We start from the raw sequence: 23,546 nt of genomic DNA, 5'->3' as shown, positions 1-23,546 counted from the left end.
CGATGATATTTAGGTTTCGATAGATCCTGATGTGATGTTTGGTTTCAGTTTCCTGACTGCAAATCCTCCCCTTCTAATACCCTGTGAAATTGATTTAAAACAGAAAAAAGGGAGTGAAAGAGAACCCACAAAAACACAAAGGCAGGTTGTGAAATTGAGCTGAACGAATCTGGGAATTTGTGGAGCTGGCACGAGGAAAAAGTGACCATGAAAACTGCTGGATTGTCATAAAAACTCAACTGGTTCAAGAATGTCCTTCAGGGAAGGGAACCTGCCACCCAGTCTGGACCAACACAAGACTCTGGCCTACAAGGGAGGAGAGGGAGACAGAAGTGGGAGAGGCAGGGTGTCAAGGGATACCTACAACACAACAAGAACTTTGACAAAGTCTCCAGAAACCTCAACCTCCACCACCTAAAAGAACAGGGTAGCAGGTGTATGTGAACACCATCATCTCCAAGATCCCTTCCTAGTCACACATCATCCTGACTTGTCTGGATCAACAGAAATTTCCTCCATTCCAATATTGGGAAGACTGAAGCCATTGTCTTGAGTCCCCGCTACAAACTCCACTCCCTGACCACCGGCTCCATCCCTCTCCCTAACAACAGTGTGAGGCTGAACCAGACATTCATAGGGATATGGGAGCAGGAGTAGGCCCTTCAGCCCGTCGAGCCTGCTCTGCCATTCAATCCGATCAAAGTCATTTTCCCACACTAGCCGCATAGCCCTGTATGTAATTGCTCAACCTGTCATCCATTCCTTTGTTCCCTCTAGACGTAACTATCCTAAGAGACTCCCGGCCGGCCTCCCACATTCAACCTCCCTGTAATACAAAACTCTGCTTACTCGCACCAAGTCTTGTTCACCCATCACCCCTGTATCCACTGACTTACAAAGCCTCTGGGTTAAGGAGAACCTCAATTTTAAATTTCTCATCCTCGTTTTCAAATCCCTCCATGGTCTCTCGCTCCCTACCTCTGTAATCTCCTCCAGCCTCACAATCCTCCGAGATATCTACACTTCTCTAATTCCGACCTGCTCAGCATTCCTGGTTTTAACTGCTCCACTTTTCGTGTCTCCCCCAACAGCTGCCAAGGCCACAACCTCTAGGACTTCCTCCCTAAACCTCTCCACCTCACTTTCCTCCTTTAAGATAATCCATAAAACCTTCCTCTTTCAGTAAACCTTTGTCCATCTGCCCTGATATCTCTTCATGTGGCTCAGTGTCAAATGTTGCTTTCTAACACTCCTGTGAAACACCTTGGTACGTTCCATTACACAATAGAATGAATGAATTACCATTTCAGGGTGGGAAGAATTTGATGGTCAACACAGGCGCTAAAGTGGAAGAGAAATGGACTGTAGTGCAGGAAAAACAATTCCTGAAAGATACTGCGGGAAGATAAAGCTCGTGAGCCAGCAGCACATGGTCAGGGGATGGGCAGCATTGGAAACCTCATTTAGACACAGTTGGCAGAAGGAACAGTAAAATCCTAAACATAGTTAAAATACACTCGTAATTAGTGACAGAGAAAGTTAGAAAATGGCAGAGAGGTGATCAGGGAGGGCAGAGGATGAAAAAGAGCAATAGATGGACATGGATTCAGATCCACAGTTAAGGAACCACACCAGCCCTAGAGCCATGAAACAGATAACAGAGCACAGCACTAAAAGCTCTAAACTGCAGATAAATAGTCAAAAATACTCAACTCTGAAACAATACAGTTTTTAAATTTAAAATTTCCTGCTGGATCCTGCAGCTGGAAAGATATCAGAAGCACTGGAATCAGAGAAAAATCTTCCAGCTTAGGAAATACCCAGGGAGCGGGATGATGTCACCATGTAATTGTCAATGTGTGATGGTGTCACACACATGGGCACAGAACATCTGGGTCTGTGCAAACCAGTGATCACCTCACTTTACGAAGGATGGGAGGGTCCTTGAGTGGGTACGGAGGAGATTTACCAGAATGGGTCGAGGGATGAGGGATTTTAGTTGTAAGATTCGTTTGGAGAAACTGGTGTTGTTCTCCTTGGAGCAAAGTAGGTTGAGGGGAGTTCTTATGGAGGTGTATAAGTTTATGATAGGTTGAGATAAGGTAGATAAAGATGTTCACATTAGTGGATCATAAAAGGATTACAGACACAGATTTAAGATTTGAGGCAAGATCTGCAGGGCGGGCGGGGTGGGGGGTGAGGAAAAAAAAATTACACAGTGAGTGATTGAGTGAGCTGAAACTCAATGCTCACAGTCAGAGGCTGATAATATTCAGATCCTGATGAATCGGGTGACTCTGTTAGATCTTGATGTGATGTTTGGTTTGAGTTTCCCAAATGTAAATCCTTCCCATTTTACATCCTGTAAAAAGGAGATTATAAAAAAAAATCCATCACTGTCAGTGCAAGATAGAAATTACAAGAGACAAAAATTCCTCTTGGTTTGAGTTTGCGGTGTGTAAATTCTCCCCTTCTAACCCCCTGTAAAAGGATTTTCCAAAATCCATCCCTGAGAGTTCAGGATAGAAATTCACAACATTCGCTCCTCCTGCTACCTGGACCAGGATGACCGCGCATGCGCCCTGCTGCACAGCCGCTCCTCCGGGCCGAGCAGAGGGAGAGACCCAGCCATTTCCGGTCTGTTCACTGCAAACATGGGGCCGGTAGTTTCTGATTAAGGCTCTGCGGCCTGCACCACGTGTTTATGAAACCTCCCTGACCACTCCGCTGGCTCCATTCCTCCCTTCCCCCCACTAACTCTGTTACTCTGCTGCCCTCGCCATTTGCGTCCCCGCTCTCTGCTGCTCTGGTCACAAGACAGAACCACGCATTCGCAGGTTGGAGACAGCAATGCGCATGTGACAATCACACTACGCAATGCGCATGCGCCGAACGCTGGACTCTGTATCAGGCATATTCTTTCCCGCTGTGAATGCTGGGTGACAGGTCCGCCATTAGAAGCCGATACTGTTTCATGATCCGATAATGACTGGAGATTTAGGGTCAAAATATAAAATTATTATATCAATTGAGGTAACAAAGTGCACATGCCTCTACCACACTTCTGTCCTGGGTGTAATTAACAACAGAACAAACACTTACAGCTAGATGTCAATTCACTGGATTCTTAGCAGGTGAGGTGAAGAAGTTATTTTTCTTTCCACACACTGAACATTTAAACTCCGTCTTGCCAGTAAGAATGTGCCTATTGCGGCTTAAATCTTTTGAATTTTTAAAGCCTCTGGTGACTGGTGACCAAACTTTGCACACATGAACTACCAGAATTTTCTCCATCAGATGTGACTGCTGCTGTGTCAACTCATCAGATGATCAAGTGAATCATTTCCACATTCAGCTGGTGAATAATGTTTTCAACGTGTGACTTTACCCAGGAGTGTGCAACTCCGACTTGGATTTCAAATCCTTCTGGAAATGTGTTCTACATTTTCATCCAAGGAAAAGAGAAAAGCGATGCTGTAAATCTGAAATAAAAACAGGACATTTTGGAATTCAAAACAGGACTGGTAACGTCAGTGGAGAGAGACATATTTTTCCTCTCAGGTGTGTGACTTTTCAGCAGGGTTGTACTGAGTCAGTGCACAGAATTTAAAACATAACTCTGACTCTCAATCCACAGAAATTCCCAGATATTCCGAGTATTTCTATCATTTTCAGCCTTTATCTCTGGTCAAAGACTTTGCTTCTGAAATGGACGTTGGATTTATTGGTGACTAAGTTATATTCATTCTTGTCTATCCGCAAGAGGAAACATCTTCCAAACACTTTTCTAATATTAACAGCTTCGATCAAGTCATCCCTCACCCTGCTTTCCAGAGAAAACCTGTTTAACCTGTTCAATCGTTCTTGAATATTATAACTTTTCAGTTCTGGCATCACTCCAGTAAACCTTTCTTGCACCTTTTACAGGGCTTCTGCATAAACATAATGATATGGAGATGGAGCAACCCTTTCAAAATAGGCACTTATATCATGAGCCTGTTGTGTACCTTCTTGCAGTACATCGACTGAACATAAACTCATCCCAGCTCCGCTTTCTTCAATTGAAATCCAGTGTGAAAATATTAACAGTTTCAAAGCTTAACAAGGTGCACAAGATTGGAAGGAGAGTCTGGCTGTGGATAATTGACACTGTGCATATTCGTGTAATCAGTATCTCGGACAATCAGGAAAATGAGCTCCTGTCAACCCATCCCGACTCAAAGCTTCGTGTCTTACATTCCCTGCTTTCCAGGGAAAAATTGAGTTCGTGAACTGACATTGCCTGCATCAAGCAGCTAATTGATCTGGGAGCTTAACGGGCACAGGGAGTTGGAGGCGAGGCAGGGACAGAAGCAGAAACAGCTGCAACATGGAAGCGTTTAGAACTTGACGTGTGTCAGTTACTTTCAGTGATGAATGTCAGCCGTGTGATCCGTTGTCAGTTTCACAGGAGCCACAGTGATGAGGTTGGTGGGTTTTGGAAATTGCAAGTTGTACATGAGCTGTTCGAACAGCAGGTCGAACACGTGCCAGCTCAAATTTTATTTAGGGGTATGTATGCGGTGTTTCATTTTTACAGGAAGGACGAGGAGGGACAGGATCGATATAAATTGCTGTGGGAAAAAGGTGGGATTATGAAATTAGTTAACTTGCTTTTCCAGAGAGCCGACACGGACACGATGGGCCGAATTTACTCCTTTTCTGCTGTAGGCATTTATGATTTTATACCAACAACATTAAACTGTGCAGAGGACCAGTCGTCGTGGCCGAGTGGTTAAGGCGTTGGAGTCCAAATCCATTGGGGTTTTCCGCTTCCCATCTTCCCTGGTTTTAACTCTCTGTCTGCAGAGTTAATTATCAGCTAAATTGAATCTACTCCAACCAAACATTCGAGAGTTTTCATATTTCCGTTCATTCACGAAAACAGTCATGAAACTAGCACTGGAAAATAGAACAAAAACAGAAACAGGTTGGTGTCATTCTTGCTTCCCTAAAGGACATTAGTGAACCAGATGAGTTCTTATGACAATCGTTCCATGGTCACCATTAGACTTTCAATTCCAGGTGGGATTCCAACCCTGGCCCCCAAAGGATTACCCTGTGTCTCTGGATTACTAGCCCAGTGACAATACCACTAAGCCACCACCTCCCTGAGTCTTCATTCTTTCTCAAAATAAAATTCAGCAAAATAATAATAGTTTTAAAAAAATGTTTCTTCTGGCAGCGGCTGATTGGAGAGTGTTGGGCTGGATAATTGCTGCATTTCCCTGTTTCACTTACTGTGGAGCTGAGGAAGAGAGAAAAATTGATGCGGTTGTTTGATCCAATAACTTCATCGATTTCTATTGGGCTAGATGGAGGTACATGATCGTTTATTTTCTTTAAAATGAATATTCAGAATATTCTTTGAAATGAAAGTTCAGAAATGAAGATTGATGTGGGAACTCAGAGGGTAAAAGTCGAGCTTGCAACGTTGGGCGATATTTTCCTGTGGTTTCAGAGCCACAGAGCCAGCCAGACCTGTGTGGGAATGAATGTTGATGGGGAGAAAACGACGACGGATTCGCCCCTGGGTGGCCTCAAACCACCGATTTTTTTCAGTTCTCAGCTGAATGCACTGATCAATTGTGCAACAGAAACTGATGAAAGTTGACTCTTCGAGATCCCCTAAAGCAGGGGGTCAGTGAGTTAAAGCTTCAGATTGCTGCTACCAGAATGACAATTGTTCTCTATCAGTTTCATTCTCCCAAAATTAAATTTGGGACATTCATTGTGGATACATGGAAACTGCCTGATCCCACCCACTGCAGACACATCCATGTCACCGGGAACCAGCTCTCCTACAACAGTTGCTATCTCCCTTTGAAACTTTAAGTTTTATCTGTTACCAAATATTCTGATTGTCCCGAAGCCAATAATTCTAAAGGGGTTTCTCTGTTACACAGCGAGTGGTTAGGATCTGGAATGCACTACCTGAGAGTGTAGGGGAGGCAGGTTCAATCGTGGATTTCAAGAGAGGATTGGACAGAAAATCCAGGTCTCCGGGGAAAAGGCGAGGGAGTGGGACCAGGCGAGTTAGTTTCTAGAAGAGTAAGAGGTCTCCCTTTTCAGACGGAGATGAGAAGTTTCTTTTTCTCTCTCGGGGGGTTGTTAGTCTGTGGAATTATTTTTCCCAGAAAGCATTGGAGGCTGAGTCATTGAATTTATTCAAGGAAGACTTAGACAGATTTTTGATAGACAAGGGAGTCAAGGGTTATGGCGGGCTGACAGGAAATTGGAGTTGAGCCCACAACCAAATCAGCCATGACCTTATTGAACAGCAGAACAGACTCAAAGGGCTGAATGGCCTATTCCTGCTCCTGTTCCTGAGCCCTATGTTGCTATGACACGGGCTGAATGGCCTCTATCTGTGGGGTAACTTTGAACCTGATACTATGATGGGCTCGGGAGGTAAAATGGACTATCTTGGTTATGTTGGTTATGTTGTAATTCAGTGCAAACACCACTCAAGGCAATGGTTAGTGTGCATTGAGTGGAGATAGCATGGCCGAGCGGTCTCAGGGGGTTGGGTTTAGACTCCAGTCTCCTGTGTGTGCTGCCCTTTCAGTCACATCATCTCAGAATCGGCTCGAAGTCGGTGTCCTTTTAAGATGTTCATTTTGGTAGGAAGAACAAGGAGAGTCAGTGTAAATTGCAGGGTGACCGGGAAGATGTGGAGCCGAATGCTCTCTATCGCTGCTAGAACCGTTCGGGGATGTTATATGAACAACATTAAAATCACCGTAAGGCCTGTAGTTGGGGCCAAGTGTTTAAAGTAATGGGCTTGAAATCCATTGGGGTCTCCCGAAGCAGGTTTGAGTCTGGCTAACTGCACATCTTCCTTTAGATGCCTCCAGGGTTAGTTATTGGTTAAATTGAATAAAAACCTTCCAACATTCCCGTGTACTTTACCTGCTTCCCTTCCGCGTTTATTCATTTCCATTCATCTGCAAACATTTACTCAATTTGGAGTCTGGAAAGGAACAATAATTGGCCAAGTTGGTGTCGCCCTTGCTTTCTTGGTGTTTGCCTCTCCTTCGGCCTCTGTCACCCTCGGTGTAAATGTCTATCTGTCATCCTCTGTTTGTGTCAATGTGCTTCAGTTCCCCAAGGGGATGAACACATTTTTATCATCACAAGCTTTATTCACATGAGTTAAACTCAGAACAAGCTGAGACACCAACTGGAAATCAGGATTTCTAATGATGTATTTTGGAATATGAACGGCTTTAAATGCTGGTCCGGTTAGCTCAATCGATAGAGCATGAAACTCTAAACTCCGGGGCCATCTATTTGAGCCCCACACTAGGCGCCATTATTCCTGAAAACTTTGCAGCTTCCATGGGTGATCCCCAGCTCTCCATTGCTCCAGCAGTATCACCGCTCAAACTGAGTCTTTCTCCTTCCCACTTTGTGAAAAATCGATTTGGTTGTTTCTGCATTAAAATTGCCCTCTACTTCACTGGAAGTTGTGACTGTTCAGTGCTGAGGATATGGTGCTTTCACTGGCAATTCCCGGTCAAGGAAAACCTTTTCCTTACCACTGTGTGAACTGTCACAATGAACAGAAATTCCTGATTAAATGAAACCAGGTTTGGCAGCGTCTGTGGAGTGAGAAAGAGAGTTAATCTTCCAGCTGGATGATCTTTCATCAGAGCTGGAAAAGTCACAGATGTAACAGGTGGAAAACAAGTCCAGAGGCGAAAGGGAGTGAAAGGACAAAAGGGAAGGACTGTGATAGGTTACAAGGCCTGAGACAGAAACTGACGAAAGGGATGATAGTGCAAAATGTGGGTGGGAATGGGACAGATTTATCTTCCTGCTGTTCAAACTGGCAAAAAATATCACTCTTGATCAACCAATCACAACTACCGTTTCAAAGTAACTTTCTATAATTGTTTCATTTCCATCCCCACTGCTGCTGCCTTCACTGTCATTCTATCATCTTCAACCCATTGCAGCAAAATCCACCTTCTTCCCTTGTGTTCAGCTCTTCTGACGTCATGGAACTGAGTAAATTCAGTGAGAATTTTTTTGTCATTTGACACAAGATTCGGAACCAGACCTGGGAGAGGTTTGTGTCGGTGTAAACAGTGAAATCTCCCCTATTACCGCTATATTTTGCCGTGAACCACCGTCTCTATAGTCAGTGATTTGCAGCCTGCCATGCCCTTCTCTCATTCCTTATCTTCACCTCTGAATTTGTTCGCGACCTGTTGAACGGGTGACATTTCAGGCGCTGATGCAATACTCCAGCTCTCAATCCACTGATTCAGGTGGAACTGATATGCGTTTTCAGTTTTCAATCAAGAAGTAATGCATATTTATATTAATCATTCTCATGACATTTATAAGCGCCGAACCCTAACCACTAGACCCCCAGATTTGCAGCTTTACAGCCCGGCTTATCCATGCTTTCTGTGCCTTTTATTTTCATTTCAAACTTCTTTCAACAGAGACACTTTTCTCTGACAAAATGACACGTTTCTCTAGAACACAACCGACTTCTTCAGCCAATGACAACAGCGATTGCTGTTAGCTGGAGCAGTATTCATTGTCTCACAGTCCCAGATTGTCATTGGATCATTAAACAACAAAAAAAGACAGAAATCGCCAACTCTCCTGTTACCCGGCGAGTTCCAACAGATAAGGCGAAGAGCAAGTGCAATACGGCTGTGAGACACTGCATTCAGCTAATATTTAACAACAAGAAGGAGCAACGCAGCTTTTCCTGTTACTTAAATGTGTAAGTTGCGGTAAAGTTTCTGCCCGGTTTCGAACCGGGGACCTTTCGCGTGTAAAGCGAACGTGATAACCACTACACTACAGAAACTCCATTGGTAAGTGCATCTGACTACAATGCAGTTCCGCAACAGCATTTTTGAGTCTTTGTTTTGAAGAAATGGAATTCGGCTGTTCTCATTAGGAATGCTGGAGACAGACTGATCAACAATGTCATCATCAAATGGTACAGCAGGTTGGATGGTCATTAGATCATCTCTTCTGTGCCAGCTTCCTTTTTAAAGAGGAACCATTTCGTCTCAATATATTTCTCTCTCTCCATAAGCCTAATTTTTCTCTATTTCAAGTAACTGTCTAATTCACTTTTGAAGAAGGAGTTTCTGCAGAATCCATGCACTGTTTCCCTTAATTAACAAAGTTTTCCCGACCCAGTAACGTGAAGATTTGGACTTGGGTTTCTTCAAGTCCCTGGAGGAGTGGATCCGAATCCCAGCACTGCCACAGTTTAAGTCACATTCCCACTTTGGGGAACTTTAGGAATTCCCTTTCGGAGAACAAGAGGAGATTCTAGTTTAATATAGGGCGGGTTTTGGTCCTTTATTTTGTTTGGAAAAACACGGAGAGGCCATACAAATATAAATTGTTGTGGGGGAAAGGAGGGTGTGTGGTATTGGTTGAGTTGTTCTTCCAGAGAGCCAGCACAGACACAACGGGCCGAGTGACTTATTTTGCAGCCATCTCTGATTTGACAAGAACACATTTGAGCTCGGAAGCTGCTGTTAGTCGTGGCTGAATGTTTAAGGTGATGGATTTCAAATCCATTGGTCTCTCCCCCTGTAGGTTTGAATCCTGCTGACTACAGTTCTCATTATTCCTAATTTTAACCAGATGCCACCAGCCTCATCCCTGCGGCTCCTGTGAAACTGACAAGGCGGCACACGGCAGAAATTCACCACTGAAAGTAACTGACACACATCAAATTCTGCCGCTTTCATGTCGCATCTTTTAACTTCCTGTTCTCCCTCTCAGACATTTCCAGGTCTATCAAATGTCATCCACCTGGAACTTCAGCATCTGCCTCGTTTTACTGAACATGGTCGATTTTCCGTTAGCTTAGGTTATTAGGTGGCTCCATAGCTCAGTGGTTATAGCACTCATCTTGTACGTCAGGGGGTGCGAGTTCCATCCTTTCCTGAACCTATGCGTAACCTTCAGCAGAGATGGAAAAATTATGTGGAAAGCTGAGAGACTGCAGAACAATATAGAAGAAGCAATTTAATAAGTTAAAACATTGCGGATGTTGGAAATCTGTATTAAAAACAGAAAATGCTGTAAAAACTCACCATCTGACAGCATCTGTGAAGAGAGAAACAGAGTCAATGTCTCGAGTCCTTGTGACTCTTCAGATCGAAAGAGAAGCAGAAATGTGATGGAGTTTATACAGTTATACGAGGGGTTGGGTGGAGCAGGTGGGAACGTCAGTGATAGGTGGGGGCTCAGGAAGGGTTGACAAAGGAGTCAGGGACACAAGACAAAGGCAGTGTTAATGATAGTGGTAAGGGCGAATAAAGATACTGATTGTGGCATAAAGGCAAGAAAGCAGAATGTGTGAATAGCAGAACAAGGTTCAGCACTCTGTGAAAGAACAACTGACAGTTGGCCCTTTAGGGGAATTCCTCCTCACTTTCCAAGGGCCAAAACACTCCTTTCAGGTGAAGCAGCGCTTCACCTACACCCCCTTCAATTTGGTCCACTGCATTCGCTGTTCCCAATGTGGTCTCCTCTCCATTGGAGAAACCAAATGCAGACTGGGTGACCACTTTGTGGAACACCTTCGGTCTGTCCGCAAGTATGACCCAGACCTTCCTGTCATTTACCATTTCAACACCCCACCCTGCTCTCAAGCTCACATGTCCTTCCTTGGGCTGCTGCAATGTTCCAGTGAAGCTCAACACAAACTGGAGGAACAACACTACATCTTCCGATTAGGCACTTTACAGCCTTCCGGACTGAATATTGAGTTCAATAGCTTCAGACCGTGAATTCTCTCCTCTAATTTCACCCTTTTTAAAATCTCGCTATAAAAATGTATTTTTTTTGTTTAATTTTCATTAATTTATTCATTATTTCATCCCCCCTTATATCCCCTTTTCTATCCTTTTTTCCCCCAACCACCGCACTTCCCCCCACCCCAGCCCAAAATAGAGCCATCTGTTACTTGTTCCATGTTGCTCTTTCACAAAGTGCTGACCCTTGTTCTGCTATTAACACATTCTGCTTTCTTACTTTTATGCCACTATCCGCACCTTCTTCAGCCCTGACCACTACCATTAACACTTCCCTTTGTCTTGTGTCCATGACACCTTTGTCAATCTCTCCTCCGCCCCCACCTATCACTGACCAATCTCGCCTGCTCTACCCTCCCTACACCGCCCCCCTCCGCGCCCCCTCCCCGCCCAGCTTGAATAGCATAAATTCCATCACTTTCTATTTATTTTCAGGTCTGAAGGAGAGTCATACGGACTCGAAACGTTAACTCGGTTTCCCTCTCCACAGATGATGTCAGACCTGCTGAGTTTTGCCAGCATTTTCTGTTTTTATATTATGTAAGAGGTGATTGGCTAACAAGATGACAGATGGAGAAAAATGTAGCAAAGTCTGAAGTTACTCACTTGGTCGTAAAAATAGTTTAAAAAAAACAACAAAGCAGAACATGTTTGAAGAGGTGAGAAACTTGTGCTGATGTTCAAAGAGACTTGGCTGTGCCTGTACAAAGAACACAGAAAGTTGCATCAGTCTCTGCAGAACAATTGGTCAGCGCGTTCGGCTGTTAACTGTAAAGTTTGGTGGTTCAGAGGCGAAGCCGTTAACATTTTTCCCCCATCAACATACAGTGTCTCACAGATCCAGATTGTCAATGGCGGTAAGAACATTTTCCACAAATGTTGCCAGTTCCACTGTTCTTCAATGAGTTTCGATTCAGGAAACTTTCGGCGTGTAAAGCAAATGTGATAACCACTCGACTACAAAAACAACACGCAGCTACTTGCAGAACGACCTAGAATGTCAAACTGTGCTGTCTTATAGCACTTCAGAACCTTGTTTTGTGGAAGTACAATTTGGCTGAAAACCTTAGCCATGCGGCAGAGAAATTGATCTAACATTAGAATCATGAGATGACACAGCACATCAGCAGCTCATTCAACATCTCACACAGGTGCGAACGGCCTGACAACAAATCCGTCCCAATCTTTCTCTCTTTCTTCCAAGCCATGCATTTTTCAGAATATCATTTGAAACCTGGAGAAGTATAAATGTCACATGGTTTTGAGATGATGCATCCAGTTACTATTTAACAATAAACGGGAATGATGCAACCTTTCCTCACACTTAATTCTGTTAATGCTTCTACCCCTTTTCGAGCGGGGAAACTTTCCGTGTGTGAGAGACCGTGATCCCTATTACCCTACACAAACCCTGCAATGTAGCGGGGAAACTTTCCGTGTGTGAGAGACTGTGATCCCTATTACCCTACACAAACCCTGCAATGTAGCGGGGAAACTTTCCGTGTGTGAGAGACCGTGATCCCTATTACCCTACACAAACCCTGCAATGTAGCGGGGAAACTTTCCGTGTGTGAGAGACCGTGATCCCTATTACCCTACACAAACCCTGCAATGTAGCGGGGAAACTTTCCGTGTGTGAGAGACCGTGATCCCTATTACCCTACACAAACCCTGCAATGTAGCGGGGAAACTTTCCGTGTGTGAGAGACCGTGATCCCTATTACCCTACACAAACCCCGCAATGTAAAGAGCCCAATTTAACACATAGAAGGCAGAGAGCCGGGAATTTTCAGATTAGAAAGCCGTAACTAGTGGAGTGCCACAAGGATCAGTCCCAGGGACTCAATTATTTACTATCTATATTAATGACACGGAGGAGGGGACAGAGTGTAATGTATCCAAATTTTCTGACGATACAAAATAGGTGGGGGTCAAGTTGTGATGAGGACTTGAGGAATCTTCAAAGGGTTATAGATAGGTTCAGTGAGTGGGCGAAAGTTGGCAGATGGAGTTTAATGTAGGGAAGTTTGAGATCATACATATTGATAGGAAGAATCAAAAGGCAGAATATTATTTTAATGGAGGGAGACTCCAAAAAAGTGCACCACAGAGGGATTTGGTTCTTCCTATGCATGAAACACAAAAATGGCAAGCAGGTGCAGCAAGTAATTAAGAAGGCGAATGGAATTTTAGCCTGTTTTGCTCGTGGTTGGAGTTTAAAAATCGGGAAGTCTTGTTACAGCTGTACAGGGTGTTGGTGAGGCCGCACCTGGAGTCCTGTGTACAGTTTTGGTCCCCAGGTTTAAGGAAGCATATATTGGCATTGCAGGCAGTTCAAAAGAGATTCACTAGGCTGATTCCTGGGATGAAGGGGTTGACTTATCAAGAACTGTGAAGCAGGTGAAGACTTTATTCATTAGAGTTTAGAACACTGAGGGGTGATCTTATTGAAACGTGCAAGATTCTTAGGAGGTTGACAGGGTAGATGTTGAGACGATGTTTCCACTAATGGGGGAACCTACAACTAGGGGACATAGTCACAGAATCAGGGGGCACTCATTTAAAACTGAGATGCGAAGGAATTTCTTCTCCCAGAGGGTAGTGAATGTTTGGAATTCTCTACCCAAGAGAGTTGTGGAGGGTAGCTCACTGAGAGTATTTAAAGAGGAGGTAAATAGATTTTTGAAATATCGGGGATTGAGGGCTATGAGGAGCTGGCACGAAAGAGGAGTTGAGGCCAAGGGCAGATTAGCCATGATCTTATTGAATAGCGGGGCAGGCTTGAGGGGCCGAATGACCGACTCCTGCTCCTATTTCTAATGTTCTTATGTTCTTATGAAACGTGTCTCTGCTGAAAGAAGTCTGAAGCAAAAATAAAGGCACAAGTAGCATAGAAAAGCCAAGTGGTGAGGCTTATGAGCAGCTTTCTTGGTGGTCTAGTGGTCAGGATTCAGCGCGTTCACTGCTGTGGTTCGGGTTTGATTCCTGGTCAGGGAATGGAGATTTACTCGTGCAAACTGTTAAAATGTGTCTGAGTTGTTTCTTGATGAAAAACAGAAGACGCTCATCATTGCCAGAATCAGTGGAGTGAGAGCTGTAGTTCTACCTCAGAGCTGGAAGTGTCACCCGTGCAACAGGTCGAGAACAAATATAGAGGTGAAGATAGGGAATGAGAGAAGGGCTGTGATAGGTGGCAAAGCCTTAACCAGAGAGATGTTTGTGCAAGGCAAAATATAGCGGAAATAAAGGAGGCTTTACTGTTTACACTGACACAAATACCTCCCAGATCTGGTTCCATATCTCGTGTTAAGTGAGAAGGAAGATTCTCCCTGAATCCTCCACTTTTTAGCTGCACCTCCTTCCAAACATTGCAAACTCCTCCCGCATCTTCCATCCTGATATTTTTCTCTGTGAAATTTGAAACGAATGTGAATAAAGTTTGTGATGGTAAAAATATGTTCATGCCCTTGGGGAACTGAACCACATTGACACGCACAGAGGAACACACACAGACATATACACCGAGAGTGACAGAGGGCATGGGATTGTCTTGAAGGAGAGACAAACACCCAGAAATCAAGCCTGACACCAACCTGGTTCCGTTTTTGTTTCATTTCTCGCTGCAACTTTTGTGAATGCTTACAGACGAATAGAAATTAGAGAACGCTGGAGGTTTTAGATGGTTTTTATGCAACTTATTCGGACAATTAATTGTGCAGGTACACTGTAAAATTCAGGAATGATAAGAAGCGTAATTAGTAGGATTCCAGCCTACCTGTGGAGATCCCAATGCATTCAAAACCCGTCAGTTTAACCACTCAGTCACAAATCCAAGCCCCAGATTTGCATTAATGATGTTTGTATAAAATCATAGACGGCTACATCAGACGGTCATTCAGCATGTTATTTACATGCCGACTCTCTGGAAGAGCAGCTCAACTACTGTAATTCCACACCCCGCCTTTTCCCCACAGCAACTGATATTTATATTGTCTCTCCTCGTTCTTCCTATCAAAATAAAATACCGCACACTCCGCTAGTGTGAGCTGGTATCTGTCGATCTGTTGGTTTGAAAGGGGCTGCTGCAGATCCCAAAAGGGTCATCACTGGAACGATTGGCAGTGAGTGGGATTCGAACCCACGCCTCTATAGAGACTGGAGCTTTAATCCAGCGGCTTAGACCGCTCAGCCACACTACCACCTTACCATTGGCTGCTCCTAATTCCCTTCACTGGTATTATCATCGAAATAGAACAGAAGCAAAGGAGCAGGAATAGGTCGCTGGGAAACTCGAACCAGCTCCGCCAGTTAATCAGATCATCCTGCACTTTGTAACATACAGAAATCATCTCCACTATTAGCTTCATTATTTCAATGTTTCACTATTTCAATGTTTCAAATGATTTGTTTTTTTCCTGTGGTGACTGTGCGTGTTTGCTCAAGGAAATGATGTAAAAGGTATCGACTGAGGAAAATGAGGAGATGATTGGTCAGAATAGACATTTGTTTTCTGAAAATTCGATTTGAAATCAACTATTTTTAAAATTTGAATAATTGTAAAAGAATTCAGAGTCCAACCCTTCATCTCAATGAGTCAGGGAATCCTTGTTAATTGTCACACACTGAGCATGGACAAGGCAGAAGCTCCTGCGCCTCTTTCAATATTGCTTCTTTTAACTCAGAGTTTTCAAAAGGGAAATGGACAATGACTTGAAAGGGAGAAAAAAATCAGAGTTATGGAAAGACACGAAGAAATTGAGATTAAGTCGAAAGCTCTTTGTGGAAATCTGACATCGATACTATGGGCCTTTTGTAGAGCTGTGCCTTTTGATGATGACATTATTGGATCAGTCTGTCTCCAGCATCCCCAAACAGAGCAGCTGAATTCAATTTGTTCAAAATAAAGACTCAGTGCTGCTGCATGACGTCACCGCATAACATTTTAATGAGGCCCATTGAGCTTCTTTCCTGTCCCCTGTTTCTGCAGGGCAGTGGTTATCATGTTTACCTCATATATGAGGAGTTACTTCGTTCGAAACTGGCCAGAACCATCATCAAAACTTGCAGATTGAAGTTTGTAGAAGACAGCAGAATGTGGTCATGTGTCCTGGTCACTGTTTATCCTTCAACCAAGATGACAAGATCTGCGCATTGTCAAGTCCCTGGCTTTGTGTGTTTGTTGAGCAGTGATTGGCTGCCTTGCTCCCTGCATGAAAACAATGACTCTCCTTCAGAAAGTACTTCAATAAAAGCAAAATACTGGAAATCTGGAATAAAAACATTAAATGCAGGTAGAATTCAGCAGGTCTGAGAGTGTCTGTGGAAAGCAAAACCTGCTGAGTTTCTCCAGTATTTCCTGTTTTAATTTCAAAAAGTGCTTAATTGGCTTGAAAGTGGTTTCAGATATCCGCTGGTCAGGAAAAGCGCTGGATAAATGCAAGTCTGTCTTTCCTTAACTTTCTTTAAATCCCAATCCTGTGGTTACTGACCCCCGTCAGTGGAAACAGTTTCTCCCTATCTGCACCATCAAGCCGCCCGTCCCCACTGCCCCCACCCGCATTATTTCGAACAGCTCCATGAAATCTCCACTTAAACTTCTTTGCTCTAAACAGAACAAACCCGGTCTCTATAATCTCTCCACAAAACTGAATTTCCTCATCCCTGGACATGATGCAAGATGGGGGATTGAGATGAGATTTTGGAAAATATTGTCAGTTGGCATGTGGGAAAATGGAGAAGGAACCAAAACAGAAAACCCAGACTCCAGCTTTGTGAATCTTTAAAAACTCTTTGGGAACCGGAATCAGAGGAGAATGAAAGGTGAAATGATTGACCAGAGACAGTCAAGGCACCTTTCCCTTCTTTACGACGCTGGAACATTGTCTCTGATGTTATCAATGAAATTAACTGATCTGAGACATTGAAAGGATTCTCGTTACTGCACATCAGGAATTCAAACCTAATATCGGCTTCGGGACAATCAGAATACTTGGTAACAGACAAGACACGCAAAGGCTCGAAGGGAGACGGCACCGGTTGTAGGAGAGCTGGTTCCCGGTGACATGGATGTGTCAGCAGTGGATGGGATCAGACTGTTTCCATGTATCCACAATGAATGACCCACCCTTTATTTTGGAAGGGTAGAACTGATAGAGACAATTGTCATTCCGGTAGCAGCAATCTGAAGCTTTAACTCACTGATACCCTGGTTAGAGGCTGCCACAGTCTCTGTGGCGCAACTGGTCAGCGCGTTCGGCTGTTAACCGAAAGGTTGGTGGGTCGAGAACACTCAGGGTCGAAGCTTTCACTGTTTTCTCCCCATCAGCATTGATTATCACACAGTTCCGGGCTGTCATTGGGTACTAGCGCTGAAACGGAAGACCCCCAAAATGTTGTCAGTTCCACTGTTATCCAGTGAGCTCCCAGGTAAGTGGCTATTGTCGAATATTAATTTCAAATATAATGAGAAAGCAATTAGACCTACCATGTACCGATATCTAACCCATTGGAAATTTATCAAGTTATTGGATTGAAACAAACCCATCAATTATTCTCTCTTCCTCAGTTCCACCGTGAGTGAGACAGGGAAAAGCAGAAAAGCAGCAATATTCCGGCCCTGCACTCTCCAATCACCCGCTGCCAGCAGAAAGCGGCGACTGCAGCTTCAATCAGCGGGTTACTGCCCATCCCTGGGACACAAGATACTCCAACCCGGGCCAAACCTCCCAATACACCGAGCACAGGCTCAGGAAAACACAGGTAGATTATATCCCGGTCACTAAACCTCCGAGCAGCATTTACACAATACCCGAGTTAGTGAGTCACAAATAAAAGTCACACCAACTTTCTAAATCGTTTCATTGGAAAATTCCTTCATTTTATTGAAAAGTTAACTGTTGTGAATCTGAAAATGAAGACCATGGGATTTGTGTTACTGAGTGACATTTTTCCATTGTTTATCCGCCGGGTTTGCAATTCAAATTGTTTTGGATATTGAAGCGAATCTGATTTCAAAATGAGGTCACAAAGCAGCTAAACATTAAATCCAGAAACAAATCCTGAGGAAAATGGATCCCAATGTTTGGAAGGAGGTGCAGCTGAGAAGCGGAAGCTGTGAATGGTGTTATTGATGAATGAGTGAAAAGCATTGGATCCTTGGTCAATCATCGTAGCTGAGTGGTTAAATCGATGGTTCTAAAATCCAATGGAGTCTCCGCAGGTAAATTCAAACCTTACCGAATGTTCTTCTTATTATTGCTGATTTCAACCAGGTGTCCACATAACTGCCGGATCAATGGAAGTAACAACAACCAAAAATTCTCCTTATTTTTGGACTCTAAGGGAATGAAGGGCTTTCGGGATCTGGTGGGAAATTGGTGTTGAGGTTGGGGATCTGCCATGATCTTATTAAGTGACGGAGGAGGCTTGTGGGGCCTTATGACGTATTGTTGCTGCTTTGATTCTGTTCTGTTTCAGGAGCAATATCAGACAAAGCAATGGGCAGTAGCATCCTGAGCTCGGTAATTCAGCTGAGTTGTTGTAGGTGTTGGTTTAAGGTTTCACTATTTATTGAGGCGTGGTTCCTAATCCCACTGCTGCTAAATTGTCCTATTGGTCGAAAAGGTGCCAGCTCACAGTTAGAGCAGGTGTTTGCGGTGTATCACTTTAACAGGAAGAACGAGGAGACACAATAAAAATATAAATGGCTGTGGAGAAAATGTGGGGTTGTCGAATTAGCTAAATTCCTCTTCCATATGCTGGCATGGACAGACTGGGCCGAATTTCCTCCTCCTCTGCTGTAGACATCTATAATTTTATACGAACAACACTAACCTATCCATAGGACCAGTCATCGTGGCCGAGTGGTTCAGGCAATGGAGTCCAGATCCAGTCAAAGTGAAGTGGAAGAGTATCGTGAGCTTGGTATCGCAGCTGTAGTGATTGTCAATGGTTTAATATCTCATTCTTTATTGAGGCGTGGTTTCAAATCCCACTGCTGTTAAAATTGCCCTATCAGTCGAAAAAGTACCAGCTCACAGTTAAAGCAGGTGTGTGCGGTCTTTCACTTTAACAGTAATACTGAGGAGAGACAATGAACATATAAATGGCTGCAGAGAAAAGGCGGGATTGTTGAATGAGCTGAATTCCTCTTCCATGAGCTGGCACGGACACAATAAGCCGAATGTCCTCCTTCTCTGCTGTGGCCGCCTATAATTTTATACCAACAAAATTACCCTGTGGATAGGGGCAGCCATCGTAGCCGATTGGTTTAGGCGATGGAGTCCAAATCCATTTGGGTTTCCTGCTTCTCATTATTCCTGTTTTTAACTCTGTGTCTACAGAGTTAATTAACGGTTACATTGAATAAAATCCTACAAAACAAGTGGGCGTTTTCCTCTTTCTGTTCGTTAACGAAACCTGCAGAGGAAATGGAGCAAAACTTGGTGTCATGCTTGCTTTCTGGGCGTTTGTCTCTCCTGAGAGACAAACCCTTGCCCTTTGTAACTCTCGGTGTATATCCCTGTGTGTGTCCCTTTGTGTGTGTCAAAGTGAATCAGTTTCCCGAGGAGGTGAACACATTTCTACCATCACAAACTTTATTCACATTAGTTGTGCAACTTCAGATGAAAATGTTACAGGGAAAAATATCAGGATGAAAGATGCAAGAGGAGTTTGCAATGTTTGGAAGGAGGTACAGCTAAGAAATGGAAGATGTGAATGATGTTATTGATGATTGAGAGGAATGTATTGCAACCTTGGGGCTTGTGTAGTTTGATTACCTTCTACACTTTGAAATTCAGAACAAGCTGAGGCTCCAGGTGGAAAGCAACAGTTGTCTCCATGTATGTGGGGATACATATGTTGTGTGTGCCCGGCTAGTTCAACAGGTAGATCAAAGGCTCTAAATCTCAGGGTCGTGGGCTCGCCGCACGTTGAGTGCAGTTTCTTTCAAACAAATAACCACCAACCTCTGTTCCTTTGAAACTGGCACACGACGGATATTCACCACTGATTCAAAGCACTTCCATGTCACATCTCTTTCTGTCTCACCTCCAGCTCTCTCCGCCCTTCCAGGAGCTGTTTGACCACACACAGTCAGTTAGTGCGAACGTAATACACAACGTGATCAGTTTCCAGATAACAGGCTAAAGAGACACCAGGATCTTCCTGATTCCCCCAGGTACTGATTACAGGAATGTGCACAGTGCCGATTATCCACAGTCACACACTCCTTCCAGTCTTGTCTACATTGTTCAGCTTTGAAATTTCTCGTATTTTCGCACTGGATTTCAATGTAAAGAAAACAGAGCTGTGATAAGCTTATACTGTTCAGCAGATATACTGCAAGAAGTTACATAACAGGCTGATGATAACAGTGCTCTTTGGTCGCGGTGAGCTCCAGTGAAGGATTGGCACCATTAATGTGTCGTTCAATTAGTCTTGTGATTGGTTGATCCATCAGGAGTGATATTTTTGTCAATGCAAACAGTAGGCACCAGAATTTGCCCTTCTCCCACCCATATTTTGCCTGGCACCACCATCCCTATGGCCAGTGCTTTGCAAACAGCCCTTCTCTTGTCCTTCTTTTACTCCGCTTCTGTCTTTGTTCCCGGCCTGTTCTAAGTGTGATATTTCCAACTCTGAGGCGAAACTTAAACTGATTCTGGTGGAGCTGCTAAATGTTTTCAATCAATAAGTAATTAATACTCATTTTGACAATTCCACAAGATCAATAAAACTGCATTCCCTGACCAGGAATCGAACCCGGGCCGCGGCGGTGAAAGCGCCGAATCCTGACCACTAGACCACCAGGGAAACTGGCAGACTTGTTTCAGGTTGGTTTATTGACGCTGCTTTTATCCCCGTTTCCACTTTAAATGGAATGAATTCTTCAGTCAATTACAACAACGGTTTCTGTGAGCTGGAACATGAAATTGACAGTGAGGTGAAATATCCCCATAAGCTGCTCATGTGTGACTGTCAATTTCCTAAACCCACCAACCTGATCACTGCGGTTGTTGTGAAATTGACAAGGGAACACATGGCAGACATTCATCACTGAAAGTAACTGACACACTTCTAAACACTTTCATGTCGCATCTGTTTCTGCTTCTGTCCCTGCCTCACCTCCGGCTCCCTCTGCCCGTCCAGCTCCCAGGTCAATTAGCTGCTTGATGCAGACACAGTCAGTTCATGAACCCAAGCTTTCCCTGGAAAGCAGGGACAGAGAATGCGGGACCCAAGGATTTTAGAAAGAAGAGGTTTGCAGATGACATGGTAAAGATAATCTGGGATCTCATCTTCCTGATTCTCCCAGACACTGATGACAGGAATGTGCACAGTGCCGATTATCCAGAGTTGCAGACACCTTCCAGTCTTGTGCAAGTAGTTGAGCTTTGAACCCACTCGCAAAAGTGGATTATAAAATGGCAGAATGAGTGTGAAAGAAGTGGTGTTGGGAAATATCAAATTATAGAAAGTTACAGCAAAAAAAGAGGCCATTCGGCCCTGTGTGCGACTTTCAAAGAACTCCAAAGAAGAGTCACACAGAATTGAAACATTAATTCTATTTCTCTACCAGAAATATTGCCAGACATGCTGAATTTTTCCAGCATTTTCTGTTTTCACTTCAGATTTCCCGCATCCACAGTATTTTGCTTTTATCTCTGGGTTTCTAGCCCAGTGACAATGCCAATACGCCATCTCCTGAATGCTCTGATTTGATTTGAACATGTTTTCCCGAAAGAAGTGCTGTTAGTAGCGGACGAGTATTGGGGGCGATTGTTTCTGACATCCATCTGGGCTTCCCCAATGTTGGTTTGCTGACTGCGGTTCTCATTATTCCCGATTTTGACCAACAGAATTAGTTATCTGGTAAATAGAATCAAACAAAAACTTCCGCGCTTTCTTATTTCCATTCATCTGCAAGGATTTGCGAAATCTGCAGACGGAAATGGAGTAAAACTGAGCGAGTTTGGTGTTTTTATGGGTATTTGTCTCTCCTTGGCCCTCTGTCACTGTCGATGTATATGTCTGTGAGTGTCCCGCTGTGTGTGTCAATGTGGTTCAGTTCCTCATTTTTAGCAGTCCCCACTTTATTCATCTTACTGTGGCTTCATATTAAAATCGTAAAGAGAAAATAAAAACCGGTTTAAAAGGTTCAGGAGGAATTTTCTTTCTGTCTTTCTGAGTGGAGACTGTTCAGTTACTAAGTGTCCGAATGTTACAAAGCGGAGGGCGATTGAAATTTTCACTGAGCAACATTTAAACAGACACCGAGTCCTTGTGGTCGAGTGGTTAAGGCAATGGACACATCGAGAGAATGAATTTGTAAATACAAACAGTCCAAACTGATACCCCTCGGACATGAGGAACTGTATTTCTTCTCGAAGTTGTTCCACGTGTGACATTTGCAGCTCTGATGTGAAACTTCAACTCTCACTCCACTGATTCGGGCGGAGCTGTTGTGCGTTTCGGTTTTCAATCAATAAGTAAATGAGGCTTGTTTTAACAGTTTGTACCAGATCAATAAACCTTCATTGCCTGGCCGGGAATCGAGTCCGGGCCACAGCGGTGAATGGGCCGAATCTTTACCTCTAAATCACGAGGAAAGCTGTCTATAACTCTTGCAACGTGCTTTATCTGGGCCACGTTTGCCATTTCTCAGACACTTTCACCAGAGGTGTTTTTAAGGGGTAGCTGCAGTGAAGGATTCGCACCAATATAGTGTCGTTCAATTGGTCTGGTTCCAAATCCTGCTCAGGAATTTAAGAAAAACTTTGAATTTGCTCAGTGTCTTGACTTCAAAAGCGAGAATGTAAGAAAGTACATTCCCCCAAGCGTGTAATAAAATGTCGGAATGACTGGGAAATTATGCTGGGAAACATAAAATTGTAGACAGTTACAGCAAAGAATGAGGCCATTCGGCCTGGCGCGCTGCTTTCAAAGAGCAGTTGTGATTGATTGGTCAGGAGTGATATTTGTGTCAGTGAAAACAGTCGGCAGTAAAATCTCTCACATTACCACGGCAGACTTTCATCACTGAAAGCAACTGACACACGTCAAATTCTGCCGCTTTCATGTCGCATCTTTAACTTCCTGTTCTCCCTTTCAGGCATTTCCAGGTCTATCAAATATTATCCATGCAGAACGTTGTCCTGTTCCTCGTTCCACTAGGAGACTTACTGTGAGCGGGGTTGAGTAACTGGCTTCATAGCTCAGTGGTTTAGAGCACTGGTCTTGCAAACCAGGGGTCGTGAATTCAATTCTCACTGGGGCCTGCGATTAACGTTTATGAAATTTGGTAACAAGGTAACCTTTGAGCATAGCACTGTAAACAGATAAAAGCTAGAAATCCAAAACAAAATAAAAAAATACCTCGAAAAACTCAGCAGGTTCGACAGCATCTGCGGAGAGGAACACAGTTAACGTTTCGAGTCCGTATGGCAACAAGATGGCAGGTGGATTATAATGTAGGCAGGTGCGATTATGTTCACTTGGTTATTAAAAATGAGAATAACAAAATGCTTTTAAAATGAGGAATTTGTAAGTGCTGATGTTCAAAGAAACTTGCGTGTGCTTGTACAAGCAATGTGGAAAGTTTGCATGCAGGATCAGCATGTTGGCCTTTATTGCAAGGGGATTGGAGAGCAAGAATAAAGAAGTCTTGCCACAGGGTTTTGGAGAGACGGCATCTGG

General features: G+C 43.7%; 1 protein-coding gene and 4 non-coding genes across 5 annotated transcripts in view; 2 read left to right on the top strand and 3 right to left on the bottom strand.

Annotated features, from left to right (window-relative positions):
• Positions 1-23,546, top strand: part of LOC144673390 (uncharacterized) — a 183,105-nt gene that overhangs the window by 103,515 nt on the left and 56,044 nt on the right. The gene's annotated exons all lie outside the window — the stretch shown is intronic.
• Positions 8,800-8,872, bottom strand: trnav-uac (transfer RNA valine (anticodon UAC)). Its single transcript has one exon. It is a non-coding gene; the product is annotated as a tRNA-Val (tRNA).
• Positions 14,964-15,046, bottom strand: trnaf-aaa (transfer RNA phenylalanine (anticodon AAA)). Its single transcript has one exon. It is a non-coding gene; the product is annotated as a tRNA-Phe (tRNA).
• On the bottom strand, positions 20,592-20,663 carry trnae-uuc (transfer RNA glutamic acid (anticodon UUC)). The gene has a single exon. It is a non-coding gene; the product is annotated as a tRNA-Glu (tRNA).
• On the top strand, positions 23,055-23,128 carry trnaa-ugc (transfer RNA alanine (anticodon UGC)). Its single transcript has one exon. It is a non-coding gene; the product is annotated as a tRNA-Ala (tRNA).

Source organism: Cetorhinus maximus, unplaced genomic scaffold, assembly GCF_964194155.1.
Source record: "Cetorhinus maximus unplaced genomic scaffold, sCetMax3.hap1.1 HAP1_SCAFFOLD_360, whole genome shotgun sequence".
NCBI lineage: Eukaryota > Metazoa > Chordata > Chondrichthyes > Lamniformes > Cetorhinidae > Cetorhinus > Cetorhinus maximus.
This window is presented reverse-complemented; position numbering and strand designations above follow the sequence as displayed.